A 14687-nucleotide genomic window follows, 5' to 3' on the forward strand; every position below is an offset into this window, starting at 1 on the left:
TATCATAAGATCATAAGACAGTGCAAACCTCCAGAAGAAACATCTTGTCCTATGAAGTAATTCCCCCTTCACCTTGTGAAGTGCTCCTCATGCTCAGGTCCCTTAGCATAGGATCTGAAACTTGAGTCCCATTTACTTTAGAATTCACAAACATAAACATTACCTATATCTAGTCACTAAATTTTGTCCTTTTCTCTGAATCATTTCTTGATGTTAACTTGTTTGTTCCTCAACCTCACAAGAACCCAGATGTTGTAGGGAGTTTCTATTGTGCTTGACATGCTTTGACATGAGATACCATTCTTCACCCACTAGTTGGTTGTAATTATAATTTAGAAAATATAAATTAAAAATGGTAAGGATGTGGAAAAACAGAAACCCTGTGCATTGCTGCTAGGATTGAGTAATGTTGCTGTCTCTGAGAAGAATAGTTTCAGTGTTACTCAAAAAGCTAAACATAGTCTTATTATCTGGCCCTAGTAATCCCACTCCTAAGTTTATATCAATGGAATTGAAAGTAAAAACTTGAAGACACTGATATGTCAATGTTTATTCAACATTAATCACATTTCTCCAAATAAAACCAAGGGGATAAAAATATATATAAATATACACAAAAATTTATTTGAAACTATCAAGGACTAAGGTTTTGATACACATAACTATATGAATCCATCTTGTAAATCAGGTCGTGCTGGGGATCAAGCCTTGGTTCTCCATAGAAAGCATGCACTGCTTTCTGCCCTTTGATCTATTCCCCAGCCTGAGAACTGTGCCTTTAAATATATGAAAGTTATAGTAGCTTAATAAAATTTTCTTCAAAAATTTTTGCATGGCTTAGATGCAAGTCTTGTATCTAAAGTACTTTTGTAACCAAGCATGTGACTGGTCTTTTCATTTCCTTACCAGTGCCTTTCACAGAACAGCACTTTCTTCCAGCAGGAAGAAATATGAATTCTACAGGGGACCCCTAGATCTGCTTCCAGGCCAGAATGGGCACTGTAGGGACGGTGTATAATGCAGAGGTTGCAAGTTCTGTTCTCTTAAAGACACTGTGACACAGAAACCATAGATGCTCCTCAAGCAACACAGTGCCACAGGCACACGGTGAGAGTGAGCGCTTCCCGTTTCAGGCCTGGGGCTTCTGCTGAGTGGAGCTGCCTGGACTGTGTTCCTGAGATGCTCCCAGGTGGAATGCCCAGAAGTAGTGATGGTACCAAGCTCCCTAGAGAATCTATGGGTGATGGACACCAACAATGAAGGAACCAGAGTCCTTGACAGGAATTTTCTAAGGGGGTGGGGAAATCATTCCTAGCAGCAATGTGCAGGGTTTCTGTTTTCCTACATCTTTACCATTTTTAATTTAGATTTTCTAAGTTATAAGTACAGTCAACTAGTGGGTATAGAATGGTATCTCATGTCAAGGCATGTCAAGACACAATATAAACTCCTCTATACATCTGTATTTAGTTAACTAGTACCTTTTTTTTGCTTTTTTTTTTTTTTAGTCACACCTGGCGATGCACAGGGGTTATTCCTGGGTCTGTACTCAGGAATCACTCCTGGGGTGCTCTGGGGAACATATGGGATGCTGGGAATCAAACCCAGGTTTACCTCGTGCAAGGCAAATGCCCTATTTACTGTGCTATGGCTCCAGCCCCTAATAAGTACCTTAAAAAAAAGGAAGCACCCATCATAGCAGATAATTCTTAAATTCACTTCACTTACTAGTAAGCGCCAACATTCCTCCCAGAAGTGAAGGACTGTATGTATGAGAAGTGAGACCTCAATTATGTTGATGCCAATCTAGCTTGCTCCCCAATTCCTTGGGAGATGAAGCTTGAGAAAGATTCCCTCTTTCCTCAACCAGTTGAAAAATATTTCATGTACAACTTTTACAGGAGTTAACTTATGATATGGAGACTCAAGCTCATATATCAACCACTCACACCTAAGAGTGTTATTCTAGTTAGCTTTAAGAAAGGAACACAAATGATTATGCCACAATATTCTATACTTTCCTTATAAACATGGAGAAAAGAGTTTTTTTCACCTCTATTTAAAAGATAAGATAGTTAAGTGAAAAAGTTTATCCAATACTCCTGATTGTAAAGATATAACTTTGTATTCTACTGTATCAGAAACCAGGATGCATCTTATAATTAATAAGTATAGTTAAGCTGATGGGCTCCAGCTTCCCTCCCCACCACAAGCTCCTGGGCAGAGCTCCCCACGAGCAGAGCTCCTGGCGGCCAAAGACCACCTGAACCTAGCTACAGCCATGCTGAGGCCCCTCTCCACACGTTCGGACAGGCCTCATGCATGAAGGTACCGGCAGAGGAACCCAGGTGTGTGTAATCCCATCAACGGCCAACATCCAGAGATAGACTTAAAAGCAAGCTCTCGGAAGATATCTTTAGCCTTCTTCTCCCTCTGGGAGAAACTGGCAAGCTTCTGAGAGTTTCCTGCCCACATGGGACAGCCTTGCAAGCTTCCCATGGTGTATTCATATGCTAAATCCAGTAACAAGCTGGATCTCATTCCTCTGACCCTGAAGAGGCCCCAGTGAAACATCCTTAGGAGGGCCGAGTTGAGATGAACTTCTAAGATCTCAGGGAAAGGACAAAATGAGATGTTACTGAGCCTGCCCGAGAAATCGGTGATTAACAGGATTATATGATTTGTGATTTCCCCCGACCCCAACATGAAAATTACTGATTTAGCCACAACTTATAGCTTCTGTCTTATTCCACTCCCCTCCCCTCCCCCCTCCCCTCCCCCCTCCCCTCTCCTCCCCCCCTCCCCTCCCCTCCTCTCCTCTCCTCTCCTCTCCTCTCCTCTCCTCTCCTCTCCTCTCCTCTCCTCTCCTCTCCCCTCCCCTCCTCTTCCCTCCCCTCCCCTTCTCTCCTCTCCCCTCCCCTCCTCTCCCCTCCCCTCCTCTCCCCTCCCCTCCTCTCCCTGCTCTCCTCTCCCCTCCTCTCCCCTCCCCTCCTCTCCCTGCTCTCCTCTCCCCTCCTCTCCCCTCCCCTCCTCTCCTCTTCTCTCCTCTCCCCTCCCTTTCCCTCCCCTGCCCTGCCCTCCTCTCCCCTTCTCTCCCCTGCTCTCCTCTCCCCCTCCCTTCCTCTCCTCCCTCTCCCCTCCCCTCCCTTCCTCTCCTCCACCTCCCCTCCCCTCCCTTCCTCTCCTCCCTCTCCCCTCCTCTCCTCCCCTCCCCTCCTCTCCTCTCTTTCCCTCCCCTCCCCTCCTCTCCTCTCTTTCCCTCCCCTCCTCTCCTCTCCTCTCCCCTCCTCTCCTCTTCCCCCTCCCCTCCCCTCTCCCTCCCCTCCCCTCTTCTATCCCCTCCCCTCCTCTCCTCTCCTCTCCTCTCCCCTCCTCTCCTCTTCCCCCTCCCCTCCCCTCTCCCTCCCCTCCCCTCCCCTCCCCTCCCCTCCCCTCCCCTCTCCTCTCCTCTCCTCTCCTCTCCTCTCCTCTCCTCTCCTCTCCTCTCCTCTCCTCTCCTCTCCTCTCCTCTCCTCTCCTCTCCTCTCCTCTCCTCTCCTCTCCTCTCCTCTCCTCTCCTCTCCTCTCCTCTTCATTCCAGACACAGTCAGATCCGAACACTTGAAGAATCTGCCACCAGTACTCATCAACACAGTGGTTCATCTCTTCACATCCTACCTGTCTGAATGCAAGGTTCCGTCTTAATGGGAAACCAGCAGGACCATTCTGTTATACAAGAAGGAAGACATCTACAACATTGGCAACTATCGCCCAATATGCCTGCTGTCCATCGTTTACAAATTGTTCACTTGAGTCATCCTGAATAGAATAGGCAGAACACTAGATGAAGGACAGCCATGTGAGCATGCCGGGTTCTGAAAAGGATTCAGCATGATTGACCATATGCACACAATGACCAAGCTCATTGAGGTTTTGCGAGAGTTCAAGATGCCGCTCTGTCTAATGTTCATCAATTTAAAGAAGGTCTTTGATTTTGTTGAGACTGAAGTGGTCATAGAATCCCTAGCCAAACGGGGTATTCAAACTTAGCACATCAGGATCCTCTGTGAGTTGTATTATGAACTCACCACCAGGATCTCACCATTCTACAAAGAAGTGATCATCGACGTAAAGAGAGGGGTTTGGCAGGGTGATACCATTTCACCGAAATTCTTCAGTGCCACCCTCGAGAACATCATGCAATGACTGGAATGGGAAGCAGTGAGAGTGAAGATAGATGGTTGGCAACTACACCAGCTCTGCTTCGCTGATGACATTGTTCTAATAACACTAAACATCAACCAAGTGGCATGAATGCTGGCCGACTTTGACTGCGAGTGTGGAAAGGTTGGTCTGCAGCTGAATCTCAGGAAGACAATGTTCATGAGAAACGGACTAGTAGCTGACATTTTATTTGCTCTCAATGGAATGAACATCTCCGAATGCACCAGTTATGTGCACCTAGGTAAAAATCTCAACATGACGAATGACCTGGCACCTGAGGTGCACAGGAGGAAGATAGTGGCGTGGAATGCCTTCAAGAGTGTTGAAGAAGTGGTTAAGAATACGAAGAACCAGGCTGGATGGTGGGGGGGGAATGGGATTGGAGGGTGGGAGGGACACTGGGTTCATTGGTGGTGGAGAATGGACACTTGTAGAGCAATGGGTTCTCAAACATTGTATGAGGGAAACACAAGCATGAAAATGTGTAAATCTGTAACTGTACACTCACGGTCACTCACTAATTAAAATAAATAAATAAATAAATAAATAAAAAGGACAAAGAACCTCCAGCTTCAGGCACATCTTTTCGACTGCACCGATTTCTTCCTGCACTAACATACACCTCAGAGACCTGGGCCCTATGAAAACAGGATGAGGACACTCTTTGGGTCACCCAAAGAGGAATCAAAAGAGCTATGCTTGGAGTATCATGCTTCACTCAAGTGTGAGAAGGACTCTAGTGTTCTGACCTCTGTCAACGATTGAAGATCAGGGACGCTGTCTTGTTTGCCAAGGTTTCGAAAATCAGATGGGCTGGACACGTAATGTGATGTAGAGACGATCGCTGGACTAGAGCCATTACTGACTGGGTTCCACAGGACGTCAAAAGAACACCTGGTCGCCCACCTATGAGATGGTTGGACTTCTTTGTTAAGATCCTGAATGAACAGTTTGGTGCTCTTCATGTTCCTATTGGGAGCAGATGCCATTGGGCTACACTAGCACGCTACAGATATGAATGGAGATGTTACCGGCACCTGCTCGAGCAAATTGATGAATAATGGAATAACAAGTGATTTCAAGTAATTAAAAGAGGAAAAGAGTGAATCAAAGTGAGCCTTATTGATTACTCCCAACTTCCTCTGTGGTTTTTGTTTGTTTTGTAACTTGTGGAATCTCTAAAACAAATGCTGGGCTTCTCTTTCACTAAAAATTACTAATTATAGATCAATTAATGAAAACTGCAAAGATATATTTCTCCTCTCAAAACTGCTGGAACGGTATAAAAGATCTGTTGTAAAGCAGGCACATCTCTAAAAGTATGACTCACGAGCACTTAAGATGCTATTCACAGCGATTAGGCAAGAAAAAGATATTAAGGGCATTCAGGTAGGAAAGGAAGAAATCAAGCTCTCACTATTCGCAGATGATATGATACTATACCTAGAGAACCCTAAAACCTCTACCAAGAAACTCCTAGAAACAATAGACTCGTATAGTAAAGTTGCAGGCTATAGAATCAATACCAAAAGTCCATTGCTTTCCTATATGCAAATAATGAGAGAGAAGAAAGTGACCTGAGAAAAGCAATCCCGTTCACAATTGCGCCTCAAAAAATCAAGTACCTCGGAATCAGCTTAACAAAGGAGGCAAAGGACTTGTATAATGAAAACTATAAAACACTACTTCAGGAAATAAAAGAGGACACGAGGAAATGGAAAGACATCCCCTGCTCATGGATTGGAAGAATTAATATTGTCAAAATGGCAATTCTCCCCAAAGCATTGTACAAATTCAATGCGATCCCTATAGGGATACCCTTGACATTCTTCAAAGAAATGGAGCAAGCGCTCCTGAAATTCATATGGAACAATAAGCCCCCACGAATAGCTAAATCCTTGGGAAAAAGAAAATGAGAGGAACCAACCTCCCCAACTTCCAACTCTATTACAAAGCGGTAGTCATTAAAACTACATGGTACTGGAACAAAGGCAGAGCTGCAGATCAATGGAACAGGATTGAATACTCTGACATACACCCCCAAATATATGATCATCTAATCTTTGATAAGGGAGCAAGAAATGTGAAGTGGAGCAAGGAAAGCATGTTTAACAAATTGTGCTGGCAAAACTGGACAGCTATATGCAAAAGAATGGGCTTAGACCTCCACCTATCACCATGTACAAAAGTCAGGTCAAAATGGATTAAAGGCCTCAACATCAGACCAGAATCCCTAAGGTACATTGAAGACAAGGTCGGTAAAACCCTCCACGACATTGAAGCCAAAGGTATCTTCAAAGCTGACACGCCACTGACCAAGCAAGTGAAAACAGATATAAATAAATGGGACTATCTCAAACTAAGAAGCTTCTGCTCCTCAAAAGAAACAGTGACCAAAATACAAAGACAATCTACAGAATGGGAAAGGATATTTACGCAGTACCCATCCAATAAAGGGTTGATAACAAGGATATACAATGCACTGGTTGAACTTCACAAGAAGAAAACTGCCAACCCGATCAAAAAAATGGGGTGATGAAATGAACAGAAACTTTCCCAAAGAAGAATTCCAAATGGCTGAGAGACAGATGAGAAAATGTTCCACATCACTAATCATCAGGGAGATGCAGATCAAAACAACCATGAGATATCATCTCACACCACAGAGACTGGCCCACATCCCAAAAAACAAATGCAACCAGTGTTGGCGTGGATGTGGGGAGAAAGGGACTCTCCTTCACTGCTGGTGGGAATGCCGACTGGTTCAGCCCTTTTGGAAAACAATATGGATGATTCTCAAAAAACTAAAAATTGAGCTTCCATTTGACCCAGTAATACCACTCCTGGGAATATATCCCGGAGAGGCAAAAAGGTATAGTAGAGATGACATTTGCATTTCTATGTTCATTGCCGCACTGTTTACAGTAGCCACAATATAAAAAAAAAAACAGAGTGCCCCAAAACAAATGATTGGCTAAAGAAACTCTGGTATATCTACACAATGGAATACTATGTAGCTGTCAGAAAACATGAAGTCATGAAATTTGCATATAAGTGGATCAACATGGAAAGTATCATGCTGAGTGAAATGAGTCAGAAAGAAAGAGACAGACATAGAAAGATTGCACTCATATGTGGAATATAAAGTAGCTGAGAGATACAAGCTTACAATGTTGCAATTTCTGACAGATATTTCTCTGGACTTAGTTACTAAAATACAGAAATCCAAAACCGTGCGGCTGCTAGTGCGGCCTCTCGACCTCATATCTCTTCATTCTCGGCAATGGAAAACAAATTATCAAATGCTTTCTTTTCAGCAGATCAACTTTAGGGGGGAGAAACTCCAAATCAATAATAGTGAGTTTTTTGTTGAAATATTGAATGTAATCAAAGTAAAGTGAAAGTAAAGTGAAATTTACCAGTTACACATGCGGGGTGCGGGGCTGGGGAAGTGGGGGAAAGGGGGTGGTATACGGTGATTCTTGGTGGTGGAATATGTGCACTGGTGAAGGGATGGGTGTTTGAGCATTGTATAACTGAGACTTAAACCTGAAAGCTTTGTAACTTTCCACATGGTGATTCAATAAAAGAATAAATTAATTTTAAAAAAGAAAAAAAAGAAGAAAAAGATGCTATTCACAAGTATAATTCCATACGTTCCCTTTATCAAAGCTCCTTTGCTGACCACTGACTTTAGCAAGCATGGAAGCGAGTAGAGGTCCTGAATTCTTTTGCAGAAAACAACTTCATCTTGAAAACAGGATGACTTCAAGGGAAGGTGACTTTTCACTGGCTTAGTGAGGACTTAGAGCACCTTTTGTTGGTTCTGGAGGCCCCAAGGCAGCCCTGACATTTAATTTTGACACCATTTTTTGTTAATAACTGCTGTGCCTTTCAATAACAGTCAGATTTTCTCTAAAGACTGTTTCTCTTGGCCGACTGCCACCAACTTCTTTTGTATTTGAGGAAAGGAATGACTGTTTAACATCTGGTAATTCCAGGGATTTAGAAGGAGTACTTCTAGAAACCTCTTTTTATCTTATAAAGCAATTTTAGACCTGCAAGTTCCTCAAATAGAAATGTGGGCACTTTAACTGTGTCATTATCTCCAAAATATTATAGGTACAAAATATTTTGGTCTCTCGGGAGACCAAAATATTACTCAGGTACAAGTAGCAATATATTAGGGTTTATGTTTCTGCATAAAAATGCATAGATTTTTTATATTGGCACTTAGTCTTCCATACACACATATCTGTATGTTGAAAGGTCACATTTACCTTAAGGTATACCAGAAGTCCTAACACAAGAATGAAAATTGTACAACACATAGGAATTGTACAAGAAATAGGAGTAGGAATATGAACTTTCACTACCTTGAGAAATGACAGTTTCCATATCTAGTTAAACTCATGAACATATTTTGAACTAACTCTTCAAAACTGTAAAAATGGCTTTTGAAAAATCTTTGGCTTTCTTAGTTATACAGCTGATACTTAAATAATTTGGAGGGAAGGGTGCTGACACTCTGTGCCATCAAAATTCAAAACTTAGCTACTAATATCCTCTTGCTGACTAGAAGCATATAAAGCATATAGACAATCTATTATGTCATATTTTTTGTTTTTTGGGTCACACCCGGTGATGCACAGGGGCTACTCCTGGCTCTGCACTCAGGAGTCACCCCTGGCGGTGCTCAGGGGACCATATGGGATGCTGGGAATTGAACCTGGGTCGGCCGTGTGCAAGGCAAACGCCCTACCCGCTGTGCTATTGCTCCAGCCCCCATGTTATCATTTTATAAACAATATATTAACACATAAAATCAGCTAGAAGAAATTGCTAGTACTGTACTATAATTATAGAAATATTATCATTTTATAAACAATATATTAACATAAAATCAGCTAGAAGAAATTTCTAGTACTGTACTATAATTATAGAAATAATAAGTTTCTGTTTACAAGAAAATTCTTAAGTAAGTAGAATTGTGCAGTTCAATACAGTGTTATACTTGAGTCAATAGTACTTCTGATTAAATCCCGGTATTCAACTGGATGCACTTGCAGGGACTTCGCATCTGTTATTCTTTAGATGTGTTTCAACTGTGACTTCTGTGACACTTCACCAGACGGGGATGCCTTGCAATCAGCACTGGCTTCTTTCAGGAAACTTTTGGGCCTCTTCAAGGCCCAGCAACTAAGGGGCTAATACTTGGCAGAGTAGAGTCTTCGGAACCCCACATAAGCACGGAGTCCTGGTCTGTTTCAATTGGTCAGTGCTATTTCAATTGTTAGTGTTACTTTTTAAACCTCTAAAAATAATTTTTCATGAATGAGCATTTCTGGCTCTACCTCTGAGTTCCACCTGAGTGTTCAGCTCTGCCCATATCTATGGGACAAAATTTACTGACTTTAGAGAGGTATATGTCAAGCTCCCACCATCGAAAGGTGGGGATCAAAGGTATTGCGCCTAATAGTTGTGCCTCTGACCCAGCATTCAGGTATTCAGAGTCTGGGGATCTCTAGTGCCCATTACCCAGCACTGACTTTCCAAAGGGGAAGTCTCCTTCCTATGAGAAAGCTCATGATAGACACTGAGGTAAGCCCATGAGCAGTGGTGAGTGAATCTGGATAGTGGGGGCATGGAGACGAGATTGATGTGACATCACAAACAGTGCAGCTGCTTGTCCTAGGGCTAAGGAAGACCTCCTCCCTCTGCAGCCTTGCCCCAGGCCTGACAGGCACCCTATTCCAGTTGCCAAGCATGGACTCCCATCAGTGCCATTGACCAATATATTGTGAGTGTTCCCCCTTCTTCCAGCCCATGGTCCAGGTGCCTCCTCTAGAAGCCTGTCCCTGACACCTCCTTATTCTCTTTCTCTCAGAGTCAGTATGAAGTAGTCCAGTAAATGGAACAATTTCTGTTTCGTCTTTTCTTTTTTAGAAGTTGATTAGAGTGTGGCACAGCAAGTCCAGAGGATACTCCTAGCAGAATGCTTGGGTGTAGCTGCCCTTGGTACTGACTTGGGGGTATAAAACCATTCTATGACAAGAATCAAACACAACACCTTAAGAAGAAAAGCATGTTCTACAGCCCTTCGGGCAATCTACTAGCCTCCCAAATTAGTTTGAAAATTCCCCTTCCATTCCCTTTTGTTGTTGATTGTATGACTGGGGATCAGATATACTTGGTGTGGTGCAAGTCAGGGGCACATGCTGGCACACATGTTCATGCCTTCAGTTCGGATCTCTGCAGAGTTTGCTTAGAACACTTGTGAGGGGTTGGATTTGTGCTTATGTCCTTGGGCTGCAGTGCTTGCCATGCATCTGGTCATGGTGTGCTGGATGTCATGCCTGCCACTGTGGTGCTGGCAGTTCCAACAGCAGAGTTACTAGCCTTGTGTGCAGTATGCATGTGGCAATGTGAGGGATCAAACCCTGGGCGTCCATCTTTCAAGGCATGTGCTTTGCTCAGCATCATCTCCAGGCCATGTGTTTGGATTCATGAGCATTAATTCCTGGAGAATGAGCAGTGGTAGAGGGAAGGAGTACTTGGAAGCAGCTAAGAGAGTGTGTAGCACCACATCATCATCTCAATAGCAGGAGCACTCTTGGAGACTTGCCCAGGGGTTTGGTGATGCACCAAATCAGACTCCATCATCCCTACTCCTCACAACAGCCTAAGCTCATGAGCCTTCATGAGTATTCCCACTCTGTAGATGGGGAAATGGAAACCAGAAGCTAATATGCCCAGGGTTACCCTGAGAACACATAAAGGAATCAGGGCTCAAGTCTACATGCTTCCTGAGCTAATAAACTGCTCAAAGAGTTGACAGTACCCCTTTCCCCAAAAATAGTAAAAACTGAGAATCTGAATGTGGAAGTCCTGTAAATTTAAATATGTGGTTGAGAGGTTGATGATGAGTGTGGTGTTAGAATTATGTGCTTGGAAACCATCAATAATAGTATTGTAAGTCACAGAATCTCAATGAGTAAAATTTTGTCATCATCATCATCATCATCATCATCATCATCATCATCCCGTTGATCGTCGAATTTCTCGAGCAGTCTCAGTAACGTCTTCATTCGTCCTACCCCTGAGATTTTAGCAGCTTCTCTTTACTTATCCTTCCCAACGGTGCCGCATTGGAGGCTTTTTCAGGATCAGGGGAATGAGACCCATCATTGTTACTGGTTTTGGCATATGAATACGTCACGGGGAGTTTGCGAGGCTCTCCCATGCTGGCAGAAAACTCTCGGTAGCTTGCCAGTTCTCTGAGAGGGAGAACTAAGCTATAAGCTTCCGGGAGCTTGGTTTTGTAGTCTCTGGGTGTTGGCCATTGATGGGATGGCACCGGGGGCAGTTTAAAATAAATAAATAAATATAAACTAAGAAAAAAGGATGTGATGATATGATGATTGCAGTGCTGAGGTAGTCATATGGAAAGGCAGATAGTACCTATGCTTGGGAAGTTTTTCTATGTTTGTCTATGTTTGGGTAGTAGTAAAATCAAAATCTAATCTGAAATGGTGTCATTCTCTCACTACTCCTTTTGGTAGCACCAAGACACAAAGGCTGAATCCCTTTTAGAGATAATACCACAGGAACTAAAACCTGATAAGATTTTGAATGATTCCAGTTCAAACAGAAAAGATGAGTCAGCAGGAACAAAGAGTTCTGATAAGAATGGTTCAAGAGAGAGTGAAAAGGTAGACATTTGCTTGCACACAGCCAGCTGGGGTTTGATGCCTGGCACTGCATATGGTACCCCAGCTCTACCAGGAGTGATTCCTGAGCACAGAACCTGGAGTGAGCCCTGAGCTCAGTATGTACTCTTCCTCCACTTCCCCACCCCCCCTTCACACAAAGAACTATGAAAGAGACCATCAGAAGTTCATGCCCCTTGACACGCTCATCTGCAGAGAAAGCCCCAAGTGGGCAGTTTTGACAGCCAATAAAATCACGAATCACGCCTCACGAAATACCTGTTAATTGTTGATTTCTCAAGCGGGCTCAGTAACCTCTCCATTTGTCCTTTCCCTGAGATCTTAGAAGTCTCTCTCAGCTCGGCCCTCTTAACGATGTCGCACTGGAGGCTCTTTCAGGGTCAGGGGAATGAGATCCAGCTTGTTACTGGATTTAGCATATGAATACACCATGGGAAGCTTGCAAGGCTGTCCCATGTGGGCAGGAAACTCTCAGAAGCTTGCCAGTTTCTCCCAGAGGGAGAAGTAGGTTATAAGATATCGTTTCTGGGCGCTTGCTTTTAAGTCTCTCTCTGGATGTTGGCCATTGATGGGATTACACACACCTGAGTTCCTCTGCCAGTACCTTCATGCGTGAGGCCTGTCCGAACGTGTGGAGAGGGGCTTTGAGCATGGCTGTAGCTAGGTTCTGGTGGTCTTCGGCCGCCGGGATCTCTGCTCAGGGTGGGGAGAGAAGCTGGAGCCCATCCCCTCTGAGGGGCCCTGGGGATGATAGCCAGGTGTGTGGGCAAGAGACTCTGCCAATAAAATAACCTCTTTATTAAAAAGAAATTTTATTAAATCACTGTAAGATAGACCCTTACAAAGCTTTTTTTTTTTTCTTTTTGGGTCACACTCGGCAATGCACAGGGGTTACTCCTAACTCATGCACTTAGGAATTACTCCCGGTGGTGCTCGGGGAACCATATGGGAAGCTGGGAATCGAACCTGAGTTGGCCTCGTGCAAGGCAAACACCCTACCCGCTGTGCTATTTCTCCATCCCGACCCTTACAAAGCTTTTATGATTAGATGTCAGTCACACAATATTCCAATACCCATCCCTCCACTACATTTCCCAGCACCAGTGTCCCTAAGTTTCCTTCCATCACCTTCCACACTCCAGTTATCAAGAATATCCCTTTACCTACTTTTAACACTCAAATCTTGTCCAGATGATGATCATCATCATCATCATCCCATCGATCTTCAAATTTCTCGAGCAGTCTCAGTAATGTCTCCATTCATCCTAACCCTGAGATTTGAGAAGCCTCTCTTTACTCATTCTTTCCAATGGTGCCACATTGGAGGCTCCTTCAGGGTCATTATTACCTGACTCATTATTACTGGTTTTGGCATATAAATACGCCATGGGAAGTTTGAGAGGTTCTCCCATGGGGGCAGGAAACTCTCGGTAGCTTGCCAGGTTCTCCCAGAGGGAGAACTAGGCTATAAGATGTCGTGCTTTCGGGAGCTTGTTTTATAGTCTCTGCATGTTGACCATTGGTGGGATTACACAGCGCCAGGGGCAGTCCCTGGGTGTGACCGCCAAGCTACTGGAAAATGGGGAATCTGTGTAGAAGAGGCCAGGTAATCATTCCCAGCTATTATTATTATACTGGTCTCTTCTTTTATCTTACCTACCCTCCTTTCCACACACATTTGAGGCTGATTCCAACAATTGACCAGTCCTCCTAGCCCCTGTTTTTCCTGGCCATGGATATTAGTCTTCTACTATATATACATTTTTATATACCACAAATGAATGCAGTCATTCTATATCTGTCCCTCTCCTTCTGATTCATTTCACTCAGCACAATACTCTTCACGTCCATTCATTTATAGGCAACTTTTATAACCTCAATTTTCCTAAAAGCTGCATAGTTTTCCATTGTGTAGATTTGCCATAGTTTCTTTATCCATTTGTCTGTTCTTGGACATTCAGGTTGTTTCGGTGAATAGTGCCACAATGAACAGAGGAGTGCATATGGTGTTTCTGTTGTGTGCTTTTTGGCCCCCGGGTTATATTCCCAGAAGTGGTATTGCTGGGTCAAATTGGAGCTCAATTTTTAATTTTTAACATCCATATTGTTTTTCAACAAGGCTGGACCAGTTGGCATTCCCACCAGCAGTGAAGGAGAGTCCCTCTAGGGTTGTCTCCTATGTGCAGTAGCAGCGCGTCAGTCTCATAATCTGAAACCAACCTTTCAAGAGCAGGTGGGATGCATTGTCCCTTGGAGTCACTCAACCCCATCTACTCCGGGTGTGCAACCTTTTTCACTTTACTTTATGGGGTTCACATATGTTTATGAGTGTCTCTTCTTTCTGTAGTCACACGTGTGTGAGGGTCTCTTTTCTAATGGGAATGTGTTTCTCAGAAAGTACTTAGAGAAGTACTTAGAGAAGTTGCTCCTTCACTAGCCCTAAAGTGTACCACAGAATGAGGGTTGTACCCCTTTGGAGAGGCAGAAACTGAGGCACTGCTAGAAAGGGTAAACACTCAGGAAAGGAGAAGCTTTAAGAGGAAAAGAAGACTTTAACTAGAGAGGATCACCAAAAAATGTTTAAAAATCTTCCCCTATGACAATGTCCTAGCAATAGATTTATATCTGCATAGAAATCACTAAACAGGTGCAATTTAAAAAAATCCTATAAAATAATTTTGCAAAGGCAAGCAATATGCATCCCCATTCTAGAGTTGCCTGTGTATCAATCTGGGAAGTATAAATACTTCCTTT

Source organism: Sorex araneus, chromosome 1, assembly GCF_027595985.1.
Source record: "Sorex araneus isolate mSorAra2 chromosome 1, mSorAra2.pri, whole genome shotgun sequence".
In the NCBI taxonomy this organism is placed as follows: domain Eukaryota; kingdom Metazoa; phylum Chordata; class Mammalia; order Eulipotyphla; family Soricidae; genus Sorex; species Sorex araneus.